The sequence below is a fragment of the Dermochelys coriacea genome, chromosome 9, assembly GCF_009764565.3.
Source record: "Dermochelys coriacea isolate rDerCor1 chromosome 9, rDerCor1.pri.v4, whole genome shotgun sequence".
NCBI classification, from domain to species: Eukaryota; Metazoa; Chordata; order Testudines; family Dermochelyidae; genus Dermochelys; species Dermochelys coriacea.
The window spans coordinates 15154147-15167670 of NC_050076.1; the positions used below are offsets into that span (position 1 = coordinate 15154147).

The 13524-nt window shown below is 40.6% G+C and overlaps 1 long non-coding RNA gene across 2 annotated transcripts; it reads right to left on the reverse strand.

The window, feature by feature from the left end:
- Nucleotides 1–243: 243 nt before the first annotated feature.
- LOC122455861 lies at nt 244–6017 on the reverse strand. Of its 2 annotated transcripts, XR_006274362.1 has the most exons (4): nt 5821–6017; nt 4200–4311; nt 712–906; nt 251–373 (listed from the first exon to the last, which is right to left on the reverse strand). It is a non-coding gene; the product is annotated as an uncharacterized LOC122455861 (long non-coding RNA). The 2 variants fall into 2 exon arrangements; XR_006274363.1 differs by lacking the exon at nt 712–906 and having other exon boundaries at nt 244–373.
- Nucleotides 6018–13524: the final 7507 nt, after the last annotated feature.

A 13524-nucleotide genomic window follows, 5' to 3' on the forward strand; every position in this document is an offset into this window, starting at 1 on the left:
AACTCGGGGAAGGAGAACATCAAGCTGCAGCAGAGGGAAATGATCCCATAGTTGGGACCCTCCTTCCAGATGTCATGGTATCCTCTCTCACTGAGGATAGTTCTGTGGGGGAAAATCTTTTCCCAGAGTTTGTTATAAAATGCATTGCTCATAAAGAGTGGGCAGAAATGCATAGTTAACACCTGTCATTCAACCTTCTCCAATTTATCAATATGAAAAAGTGAATTTTCAGATAATTGAACAGTCAGTTGTTGGATTTTTTTAATAGGTATTCACACAGGTGCTATGGAAGTTCTATACAGAATACAACCTTTAGCAATTAAATTTATTTTTAGCAGGACTCCACATGCTCATTCTACTGCAGATCTTCTCACTGAAATAGAAGACATGTAGGGAAATATTAGAATTGCAATGTATGATGGTGAATGGACTGAATGTAAATTGTAATTAGGTTTCAATCATTTTGGGCAAGATCCACAAAAATATTTAGGCTCCTAACTTCACTGACTTCAGTTAGGAATTTATCTGCTAGAGTATTTTAGTTCAATTTTTCCCCCTATAAAACCAAAGTTTCTTTAGGTAAGGACTGTGTAAAATTGTAGGATTAACTTTATCTGAACCCCAATGATTATTAATATATTAGACAAAATTATACAAAATGGCATTTTTGAGACATTTGTGTAATTTAGATTAATTGTAGACCATGCTGACCTTTTTAAAACCTGTTGTTTGTGGTGCCATGTCAACTCATCATATAACAAGACAGAAGAATCAGCTTTAGGTTTGTCCTTTCCTTGATCTTTGTTTTCCAATGATTGCAGAACACTGCTCTTTGCAAAGAATTTGCTTGGTCCCCACTGGTAAGTTACAGGTGTTAGCAAGGACTAATGAGTAGTGACAAGTGACCTGTGCAACAGAAGTCGAGGAAAAGTCACCTGGTCAACAGTCGGGTTTGGAACTTTAATATAAAGTCCTACAGAATTGAGTAAGGATGAAAACAATAGAATTCCACAGACATTTAATAGGGGATCTACAGAAATTACTTTTTAAAACTGGTAGGGCCAAATCCCCAGATGGTATAAAACAAAACAAAACAAAAAAGCTCCATTGTCTTCAAGGGAGATATGCAAATTTACATAGTCTGAGGATCTGGTCCATAGCATTAATAGCAAATCTCTTTTCTACAGATTTTCTGTACCACTTCATATAGTTCTCTCTTGAATTCTATAAGAGAGAACATTTTTAAAGATCTTTTCTATACAGGGAAACATTGATGGATGCAGCTACGTACTTTACAGTGACAAGAAAAGGAGTACTTGTGGCACCTTAGAGACTAACAAATTTATTTGAGCATAAGTTTTCATGAGCTACAGCTCACTTCATCGGATGCATTCAATGGAAAATACAGCAGGGAGATTTACACACACACACACACACACACACACAGAACAGGAAACAATGGGTTTTATCATACACACTGTAAGGAGAGTGATCACTTAAGATGAGCTATTACCAGCAGGAAGCGGGGGGCGGGGGGAGGAAGAAAACCTTTTATGGTGATAATCAAGATGGGCCATTTCCAGCAGTTGACAAGAACATCTGAGGAACAATGGGAGTGAGGAAATAACATGGGGAAATAGTTTTACTTTGTGTAATGACCCATCCACTCCCAGTCTCTATTCAAGCCTAAGTTAATAGTATCTAGTTTGCAAATTAATTCCAATTCAGCAGTCTCTCGTTGGAGTCTGTTTTTGAAGTTTTTTTGTTGAAGAATAGCCACTCTTAGGTCTGTAATTGAGTGACCAGAGAGATTGAAGTGTTCTCCGACTGGTTTTTGAACGTTATAATTCTTGACATCTGATTTGTGTCAATGTATTCTTTTACATAGAGACTGTCCAGTTTGACCAATGTACATGGCAGAGGGGCATTGCTGTCACATATCACATTGGTAGATGTGCAGGTGAACGAGCCTCTGATAGTGTGCTGATGTGATTAGGCCCTATGATGGTATCTCCTGAATAGATATGTGGACACAGTTGGCAACGGGCTTTGTTGCAAGGATAGGTTCCTGGGTTAGTGGTTCTGTTGTGTGGTGTGTGGTTGCTGGTGAGTATTTGCTTCAGGTTGGGAGGCTGTCTGTAAGCAAGGACTGGCCTGTCTCCCAAGATCTGAGAGAGATGGGTCGTCCTTCAGGATAGGTTGTAGATCCTTGATGATGCGTTGGAGAGGTTTAAGTTGGGGGCTGAAGGTGATGGCTAGTGTTGTTCTGTTTTCTTCGTTGGGCCTGTCCTGTAGTAGGTGACTTCTGGGTATTCTTCTAGCTCTGTCAATCTGTTTCTTCACTTCACCAGGTGGGTATTGTAGTTGTAAGAATGCTTGATAGAGATCCTGTAGGTGTTTGTCTCCTTCTGAGGGGTTGGAGCAAATGCGGTTGTATCGTAGAACTTGGCTATAGACAATGGATCGTGTGGTGTGATCTGGGTGAAAGCTGGAGGCACGTAGGTAGGAATAGCGGTCAGTAGGTTTCTGGTATAGGGTGGTGTTTATGTGACCATCGCTTATTACACCGTAGTGTCCAGGAAGTGGATTTCTTGTGTGGACTGGTCCAGGCTGAGGTTGATGGTGGGATGGAAATTGTTGAAATCATGGCCAACCTTGATTATCACCACAAAAGGTTTTCTCTCCCCCTGCTTCCTGCTGGTAATAGCTCATCTTAAGTGATCACTCTCCTTAGTGTGTATGATAAAACCCATTGTTTCCTGTTCCTGTTCATCGGAGCTGCAGAGCTGAGACATGCTGGCCGCCGCTTCCCACAGCTCCCATTGGCTGGGAATGGTGAACCACTGTCACTGGGAGCTGTGGGTGGCCATGCCTGCGGACGGTCAATGTAAACAAACTGTCATACCTTGACAGGCTATGTGCGACCCACAGGCCACAGGTTGCCCCCCAGTGATATATAGGGACAAATTTACCTCACTAATGGCAATATTCCTCAACATTTCTCTATTGTTATCAGAGGAAAAACCTTGAATATTGTGGTTATCCAACTGCAAACACTTATTTAGGGTCCAATTCTGCAATCCTTAATCACTTGTAACCGTAGACGTATTAAACTCAATGACATTACTTGAGTAAGAGCTGCTAAGCATGAATAAGGGGCTAAGCATGAACCCTCAGCTAGTCCAGGCAATTCGCATGTTTTAAGGACCATTACTACAGGGCTCCATTCACTCACTGCTTTCCCCAATTCTGTTCAATTGCAACAACACCAACAGTTCTCCTTACAGGTTCTGTAGATGCCTGGGGCCTTGCACATCTTATTTTGCAAGGGCTTGACAAAAGCTATGAGCAGCCTTGATGTAAGACACATTTATAGGAAAGGGGATATTGAAAAAATGGTAAGAAAAAAGGGGAAATGAAAACCTCAGTCATTTTCTGGATATGTTCATTAATTGGAAAAAGAGAACGTGTAAACATTAAGCCAGATTCTGATCCATTCCAAAGTAATTCCATGGAAGTCAATGAAGTAGAGCTGGGTGAATACTTCAAAACATTTACTGTTTGCTCAAACTACATTTTTTTTTCAGCTATATTTTCTTCACTTTGGTGGTTTTGGTCTCCATAAATATTCTAGCAAATGACTTTCCACAGGCATAAAGAATTTTAAGGAATATTGGAAAATATTTTCAGAAAGTGAATTTTGTCCTTGTATTCACATCAGAAAGAATTCTGTTTCCATAAGGGAACAAAATGCCATGTGATTTGTGTCTAGGGTTGCCAGGTGTCTGGTTTTTGATCGGAATACCCGGTTGAAAAGGGACCATGGTGCACCGCTGACCAGGCCATTAAAAGGCAGGCTAGTCCCTACCTGTGCTGGCACTGCATTGTGCCCTGGAAGTGGCCCCACCCTGGAGCCCACACCCCCAGTTAGAGCCCTCACCCCCTCTGGCATCCCAATCCCCTGCCCCAGCCCAGTGAAAGGGAGTGAGGGTGGGGAAGAGTGAGACACTGATGGAGGGGAAATATAGTGAGTGGAGGCGGGGCCTCTGGGAAGGGGCAGGGCTAGAGTGTTCAGTTTTGTGCGATTAGAAAGTTGGCAACCCTATTTGTGTCCTAGAATAATTAACCAACACAGCTCAAATATAAAATATTGAATAGTGACAAAGAACTACTCATGGAGGCCTAGATGTTGTACTCACATTACCCAGTACATTAATTCCTCAAAGAATCCTATTGACTTCATTGGGTCCTGCTTGTGCGGTAGAATCCTACTCATCATGAACAAGAGGAATACAATCTGACACACACAACCTGCAGAATAAGCATTATTCTTAGCAATTGTTCAGCAGATATTTTTGAAAAACAAATACATTTGAGAGATTACTAAACTGCTCTCCGACTAGTTGCAAACAGAAAGTTATTGTCACTATATAGTGTCTGAAAGGCACTTAACAAGACACATAAAAAGTCCATGCACAAAAGAGTTTATAGTCTATAGTTTCAGCCCGCAATCAGAACCACTAGCAAGAACCCACCAAGGTCAATTGGGCTCCACGTGGGTACAGAGGTCTCCCTGTGTTGATCCAATAGCATTATTAGACCCCATATCAATGAGACTCTGCCTGGGAATTGGGGCTAAATTAAGAAAAATAGATTTATCAAATACACTATTCATTGAGTATTATTTACCCAGCTCTACCTGTTTAAATGAGATCACATTCTAGACTTTTGTTTATAAATGTTCTTTAACTCTAGTTGAGCTTATATAATATGTTAGTGGGAAACAGGTCATCCCTCCTTTAATAGTTAATCCACTAGGTTGAGTATGGAAGTGAATTTCATACTTTTGCTGCCAATACTTTTTACCTGGAGCAGAGAACGTTGTTTATATATTTGCTTATGCAGGAAAAGTTAATTATGCAGGGAAAGGGAATATATCTTTGGGCCAGATCTTCAGTGGATATAAGTTAAGTCAATGGAACAATTCCAATTTATAGCCCTGCAGATCTAGCCCTTTTTCTTTAAAATGAACGGATGGAATCTATTAAAAGATCATGATAGTACAGAACCCACACCTATTCTGAAAACTTCAATTTTCACCTGAAATCGACTTGGTCATATTGTGAGAAGTCATTATAAAAATGAAGCCTCCGGTGGAATTACAGGTACATTTTTCAGTGATCTTAAAAGGTGTTTCTAAAACTGGTAGGTGTCACTTTGCAGAGACGTTATCACATTTATGACACACTTAAATTAGCCTCCCACATCTAAGTTACAAGGTTCCCAGGTTTTAGAGTAGCAGCCGTGTTAGTCTGTATTCGCAAAAAGAAAAGGAGTACTTGTGGCACCTTAGAGACTAACAAATTTATTTGAGCATAAGCTTTCGTGAGCTACAGCTCACTTCATTGGTGACCTTGGGTAACCTTGGGGCAGAAGTTCCTCATTTCAGGGTGTTTATTTCCCTGAGATACAATAATAAATACAATTTCCCCAAGAAATTGCTTGTGTTCAGATAGCATCTTTTCTTTGTGTTATACCCTCACAACTTCAGTTATATTAATGCACTCTTTCTCAAAATACAAGGGATCACTACAGATTTCAAGTGGTTCGACAGGACAATAGAGAGTTAAAAGAGCATATATAGTCAAAAAATAAAATCGAAGCCTTCAGCATACTAAGGAGGAGAGAGCAGGCAGATAAAAATCAATGATAAACCCTAGGACACTAGGAGAGCAATTAAAAATAAACAAACAGCAGTTAAAAATAGAATTCAAGCAAAATGTTTTCCCCCAAGGGTTATAAACTTGTGGAGCATCCTACCGTGAGCAGCAATAGAAGAGCAAATTTCTTTCCTGTTTTTAGGAAAGTGAGATCTATTCTTCTGCTGGAAAGTAAGCTAACCTGCCAAATGAAGCAGATTAAACACAGCAAATGGGCTGGTTTCCATTTTAGGGATTTGTAAGCACTGTTAAGGAAGTTAAGGAAGGAGAATTTGGGAGATTTGGTTGCTGTATGCCTTGGATGTTGCAAAACATGTTAATGCTTAGACTGTACCTGATTTAATGCAATTAGCTTTTGGCATCACTGAAAACCCTGGTAAGCAGTTTGCTCACTTCTTTTGGCTAACAAAAAATACAGGTTGAAGTGCCTTCTGATTAATTGGCAGTCCCTTCTAAACAAGGGATAACTTAGGCACTTCATCAAGCCACATCTCTTTAACTGATGTTGGAAATTTGTCTTTAATTTTGTCACTTCCCATCCTTGGAAAAGTGCAATGATCACACATTGTGTGACTGTGGTGGGGTGTGCACTTCACACAGGCTCTGAATGGAGTAATGTGAGCCTGAGAAGCCACTTATGTTACCTGGATGCAGCTGGAGGAAGAGGCAGCCTTACCTGAACAGGAAGCCCAGCTGGGCAGGAACAGGCTGGTTAGTATAAAGAGAGGAAGTTTGCAGCAGGAGTCTGAAGAGAAAGTTTGTGGTTATGAGGTGGAGGAGAGTGGATAGAAAGGTAATGAGAGCTGGAAATAAGCCTGGGGATACTAGTTGTGAACGAAGGGTCAACCTAGAGAAGTAATGGGGAATGAGACAGGCTGAGAAGGAGCTCAGGAGAATAATAGCAAGCTGTGGGACTGCATAGAGCTTGATTTCTGATTATAGGGCTCCTGGGCTGGAACCTGCTATGGTTGAACAGCCTGGGTTCTCCTATCAGTCACTGGTAATGATGTGAGCCTGGAGTAGAGGCCAAAGACCCACCTGTGAGGATATTAGTCAGACTTTCTGTTACTCAAGAAGGGGATGACTAATTTGTGACCTGGCCAGAGGGCTGAGTCCCAGGTAAAGTAACCACAGAGTTTTGCAGTGGTGCTAGGCTGACAAGATAATGGCTAGGCTATGCTTTGCCACAAGGAGGTGATCCAGTGGTGGTATGACTTTTATTATTTGAGGATCCGCATATAACAGCATGCTAAAAGCCAGCATCATACTACATATACAGAAGGGGACAGATTTAGGATTAGCACCTGGTTAATCACCATTAAGCTACTTGGCACTATCTAAGTTTATGCCAACATTGTCTTGGTTAACCAACCGTTATTATCATCTCTATCATTAGGCTAAATCAGCTTCCTGGGAGATGTTCCAGTATCTAGCTGACCTAATATACTGTGTCCCAGTGAGATAGAATCCACTGTAATTATATTTGCTAGGCATATAGCATCTCTTATCTCAAAGCACTTGCTGCATTTTATTCATTGAGCACTGTGATACTGCATTAGGCTCTGAAGTGAAGGGTCAGCAGCAACCAACTGGAGCAGAAGATGCTGATAGGGCAAGGGGATGTTTTGTCCAACAACGTCACTGCAAACCTCTGCTTTTACGAACTGCATGATGAGCTCTTCAATACTCATGAGTTTTCAAAGTCTAGTTAAAAAAAAACTGCTTGGCCTATGCAGTTCATGATTTTTGAGAATGGGGGTCTGAGCCAGCCATGCCCATGTTTGAACTGGGTTTTAGATTGTTTAGCAATCTCCTCCAACCTCACACCCATTAAATAAGTGAAGCACAACGTCTTACGAAGATCAGTGAAGAGGACAGAAGTGGCTCTGAGGCTGAGATCCAGGATATTCTATGTACATTCCTTTTGACTAAAGAACCATTTTCAGAGGTGTTTTTGTTTAAACCAGACCCTGTATTTCCTTAGACATATGCACATAGATCCTGGCTAGGTCAGAGTCATTCAGGGGATGAGAATAAAGGAGTAGATGCTCTAGCTAGCTTAGCTATGCACACAGGCTCAGTGTGACTTTCCATAGCTGCACATTTTATTGAAGTCAATATGTTCTGGGTCAGGGCCTCAGTTGAGAGAACCCCAATTCAAAAGGTACTCTGCATATACAGCATGTTTTCTTCAATGTCTTATGGCTTATCCAATATTTCACAGGAGATATTTTTGAAAGATTTGATAAGGGCTAGTTCCATGTCAAATGAAAAGTTTCTGCCACAACATATTTCTGCTGTAGACTTGACCCAAGAAGTTGCATTGTTTTTAACATAATGGAGATGGTGTATTTTATTCACTCCCGGTATATTCTCAAATGTCAGAACCTTTATGGCCTAAACTTTCCCAAACAAAGTTGCCTTAAGACAAGAGATCCAATCTGGAAAACTTCAGCCTGAAAGGTAAACATTTCAGAAAGATCTAAGCAACTGAAAATTAGGGGTTAAAAATAAAAACTGAAATGCAGCCTTAGCTACAATGCCATGCCTTACTTTACTGTACGGTCCTAGGATTCTGCAGTGCTTGTGACCATACCTTTCACTATTCAGGATATATTGCGATTACTGTTGAGACTTCCACCTTAACACCCTGAGTTTTTTGGCCAGCATCTGATGTGGGTCAGGATTTCAAATCTGTTTTATCTTTCTATAAAGGACCAAACCAGATATCCACATCAGAAGAAATGTAGTATGCAGCTATCTGACTGGTCATCCATCAGTCCTTTCCATTTCAGTGACATAGGTAATTCTTAGGCCACGTATACACTACCCGCTGGATTGGCGGGTAGTGATCAATCTATCAGGGATTGATTTATCGCGTCTAGTGTAGACACGATAAATCAATCCCGATCGCTCTACCGTCGACTCCGGAACTCCGTCACGGCAAGAGGCGGAAGCGGCGCCGACGGGGGAGCAGCGGCCATCAATCCCGCGCTGCGAGGACACAAAGTACGTGATTCTAAGTCGATCTAAGATGCATAGATTTCAACTACGCTATTCTCATAGCTGAAGTTGCGTATCTTAGACTCCCCCCCCCAGTGTAGACCAGGCCTTCGCCATTGTTTTAACAATAGTGCTTATAATTGGCACTAATGTTCTCAATGTCCTCTAGATTCAAAGGGGGATTTTTGATTGTTAAATGAGAATTGTTTAGTTCCAAATCTTAAAAAACCCAAAACAAAACACCAGTGATCAAGCAAGAATTGTTAGACTGGACAAAGGTAGCTTGGCATAATATTTCTCAAAGAATAAAATACAATCACCCGTAATATTGAGAGCAGGTCCTTGAACTCTAGGGGTAGAATTTTCAAAAGCAATCAGTGCACAGATTAGCCTAACTCTGTTCCCACTGAAGTCAATCCTATATTTTGAAATTGTTTAGTTAAACATAAATTGAGTGGATTCTCATTTTATTTGAAGGGCATTTTATTATGCTGTATACAGGCACACAGAGGAAGTAAAAGGTAGAAATTTCTACCCCAATAATATTAGTTCAGCACATATTAGGCACATTCTTAAAAAAGGGAAGAAGAAAAAGGATTCTCATTAGAGCTGGTTGAAGAGAGGTAATTATATTTAACAAAAAAATTGGAAAAACATTTTCATTTTGCTCAGTTTTTTTCACAATATATTTCACTTTCAATCAAATTTAGCAATGATGTTTTTTCAACATTTTGAAAATTAATTTTAGGAGAGGGCAGCAGGAAATGTACTCTTTTTACTTCCCTTTTCTCTAGTGGAAAAAAAGTTAAAATGTGAGAGTGGCGTCTCTCCAACCAAAAAAATGAGAAATTGTATGTAAACTTTTCATTTTTAACATGTCAAAAGATAGCAATTTTTGATTAAAGCAAAGTATTTTTGAAAAATATTTTTGTTAAAACTGCCTTCTTGACTGAATTGTTTTGGTTAAAATATTTCCAATATCAAATTATTATACTCTAGATGTTCCCTAGTTCTCCATGACTTTTAATGCTGTTTCTGTTTATATATAATTTGTATAGCAATTGGAAACATCTCTGGGGATTTTCTTTATTCTTATACCATTAGCAGAGTTCCTATTTAAGTGGAAATAATGACCAGCAGCTGTTCATACAGCACAAGATTCCCTCTGTTCGGAGTTGTGAACATCACCCATGGTGATCTATAAAACTGGTGGCTGGAGGCTAGATCTGTGCTGTTGCACATTTTAAAAATCCTCTGTAAAACTTTAGCATTTGCAAACTTTTTTTCTCAAGTAATAACTAATTTAGTGCTCTAAGAGCTTTAGTGACTTAAGGCCAGATCCTGCTCTAAGTGAAGTCAATGGCAAAACTCATTGATTTCAGAAATGGGTCCTTAGTACTGATATTAATCAGTTGTTGTTCTTCGGTTTCAAAAGCAGTTCTTAGCCAGCCAGCATTAACCTTTCCTAAAAAATAGCCAGCTACGGTATGACGTTGCAGTTCTGTTACAAAGACATTGGAATTAGAAAACAAAGCAATACATACTCCAGTTTTGGAAGTGCAAAGGTATAGCCTACTATCAGAATATACATATTCAGGCCCGCCTGTAAAAGCCTATACTTTAAGAACTTTGGTGTACTTTATCACTTAGCTAGTTATAGAGGTATAAAATAAAGGATCAAAATCACAAGTCCACCTGTGTATGGGCCTTCTCTCACTAGGATAGTCTGAGGCCTTGTTCTTAGGCTAAGGCTTTTGGCTAAGCAGTAGAGGCAGCCATAAACTGGGAAGTGTACGGTCACATCCTCACATCCCAAACCAGTCACATTGAAATAAGGTGATATTGGGCTGTTAGGAAGACAATCCTGTCCTGATAGTGCCCATCACCACCAGATAAAGAAACAGATCTTAAGATGGTTAAAGAAAACTTAGTTTGATAGCATCCTGTCTGGCAAGAAGTCACTTATCTGTGGTTGTGGTTGTGAAACCCTCATTTCAGTACTGTTTTATCTTTATGGCCCCCACTTTTCTATTGTTAATCTATCTGGTTCTCTAATTGTTTCTGTCTGCTGTATAATTAATTTTGTTATGTGTAAGTTAATTAGGGTAGTGGCATATAATTGGTGAGAGAATTATGTTTCAATATATTAGGATTGGTTAGTTAAATTTCAGTAAAATGATTGGTTGAGGTATAGCTGAGAATGTTACTATATAAACTGGGGTCAAACAGGAAGTGGAAGGGAAACTGGAATCATGCTTGCTAAAGGGAGGGGGACAGGAATAGGGAACGGGGAACAGGGACACAGGCAAGGCTCTGTGGCATCAGAGCTGGGAAGGGGAACATGGGGTAAATGCTCTGAGGCATCAGAGCTGGGAATGGAACACTGGGGAACAAACTCCGTCGGCACATAGAGATATGCCTGACTGGTGTGAAGGGCTTCAGAATATGCTTGCTTGGAAACTAACCCCCATAAACATTGCATTGTTTGCACTTCAGACTTCTGGTCTTGTCTGCATGACAAGAACCAGGGAAGTGGGAGGGTGAAGAGAGAGCCCTTTAACACAGGCGTGGCGAACCTGAGCCCGAGAAGGAGCCAGAATTTACCAATGTACATTACCAAAGAGCCACAGTAATATGTCATCAGCTCCCCCCGCCGCTCCCAGTACCTCCCACCCACCAGCAGCCCCACTGATCAGCACCTCCCCCTTCCTCACCACACCTCTCTATTAGCTATTTTGTGGCACGCAGGAGGCTCTGTGGGGAGGAAGAGGAGCGAGGGCATGACAGGCTCAGGGGAGGGCATGGGAAGCGGTAGAGTGGGGGCAGGGCCTGTGGCAGAGCCAGGGGTTGAGTAGTGAGCACCCCCTGGTGCACTGGAAAGTTGGCACCTGTAGCTCCAGCCCCGGAGTTGATGCCTATACAAGGAGCCGCATATTAACTTATGAAGAGCCGCATGTGGCTCTGGAGCCACAGGTTGGCCATCCCTGCTCTAACACCAACAGTACGCAAAGACATAAGGGTTATATACCTTCATGCTCCAGGACTTAAACCAATCTCTAAGTACTGTGCGTTAGGAGGAAATGTTCCCTGGGACCAAGATGTCCCATAGTTACCTACTGCAGAATTTCTCACACTTCTTCTGAAACATAAGATATTGGCCAGTACTGGAGACGGGACCATAGTGATCTTATCCAACTCCAGTGTCATAAAAATAATATGTGGCAAAGTTACATCAATCTCGGTGGAATGTTTTTTGAGCTACAAGAACTTACAAAAGAAATTACTTTGTACAATTTGTTCCATACTTATCAAAACAGGATATAAATTGAGTAGAACTCTCACAAAGGGGAAACTTTTCTCATGGAGCTGGAAGAATTGGGTGCTTAAATTCATTAGCAGGAAGGGGAACTATGCACTTAATTCTCACATCATACCAATCTGCGCATTTTACCCCTGGGTGTTTAGGTTATCAGGAAGTGTTCAAACAGAGCTTGAGGGAAATATCAGCATTGCCTGTGTCTATAATTGTGCAGCTGATAGTGTCAAAGAAGTTATTTGAATCAATATCACGTAACTAAAAAAGCCTGACTTTAGATCTTAGTATAATATTTTATGTAATCTTTATAACACACTTGTCAAAGTATGTAGAAACACGTGGGAATTTGGCAACATAAAAAATCTCGAGTAACATCGGGCTATATTAAATTATGCATAGTACAAGAGCAACTGACAGATGGTATTGTAGAGTGTGCTGAGACTGGTATCTATACAATGATCATTAAAATAAATTTGTCTAGATAAATGAGGTTATTTGCAGGTTTGATGCACCTAACTGAAATAAATGTTTATTTTAGGGTTACGTGCAACATGCACACGTTATTTTAGAGGCTGCATCTGTCACAATGTGAGTGATGTTCTGCAGAAATGCAGACACTAGTAAAGGGAGCTCACAGTAGCATGTAAAGCAGGGAGATATGAGTGTGAAGAAGGAACGGCTTCTGTAAAACAACAGCACTGCACACAAAGAAACTGTCTCGACAGTGTGGGGAAATGGGAGAGATGAATAGATAGGTAAAAGATATTAGAAATCATTGAAAAATGATTTCAGGAAGTTAAAAAGTCAGACCTGGGGAGCAAATAAATGGCTAAAAAGGAAGCAGCTATGTAGTGTGACAAGTAGCTAGCAGGAGAATAATATTCCCTTGCTATCTGTATCTCCCTTCTGCCCTCATGACTCCATCCCCTCATTCTAAGAATGTGGGAAAATTGTAAAACTTCGACGGCATAGGAAGATAGGAACTGCCATAACAGAGCAAACCAGTGTCCATCCACTCTGCTATACTATCATTGACACTTGCAAGAGGCTTTTAAAAAAGGTGAAAGAAACCCTGAAATATGTAATGACTTTGTCTTCTAACCCTGAAGAGTTAGATGTTGGCTTAACCATGAAGCATGATGGTTTAGATATCCTTTCCAAAACTCTTCTTTGTCTGTTTAGCATTTACTGCTTTAACTGGGCCTTTGATTTTGGAGATAGTCAACTCTCTTTTTTCACTTATCTGTTGAGCTTGAAACTGTACCAACCAGAGCCAAATTCATGGTGGTGTAGGATGGCATCACTAGATCTATTCTAAATAAAATACAGTAAAAGGCTACAGAGCAGAAGCTGGAGCCACTTGTTTCTTCATGCATCCACCTCAGTGAGCTTCATATTGTCCCTGTCAAGTCTAGCTCAGGCAGGGAGCTGCTTCTATTTCACATGAAGTTCCTAATTCACCTGCTATGTCTTACTTATGCCCCA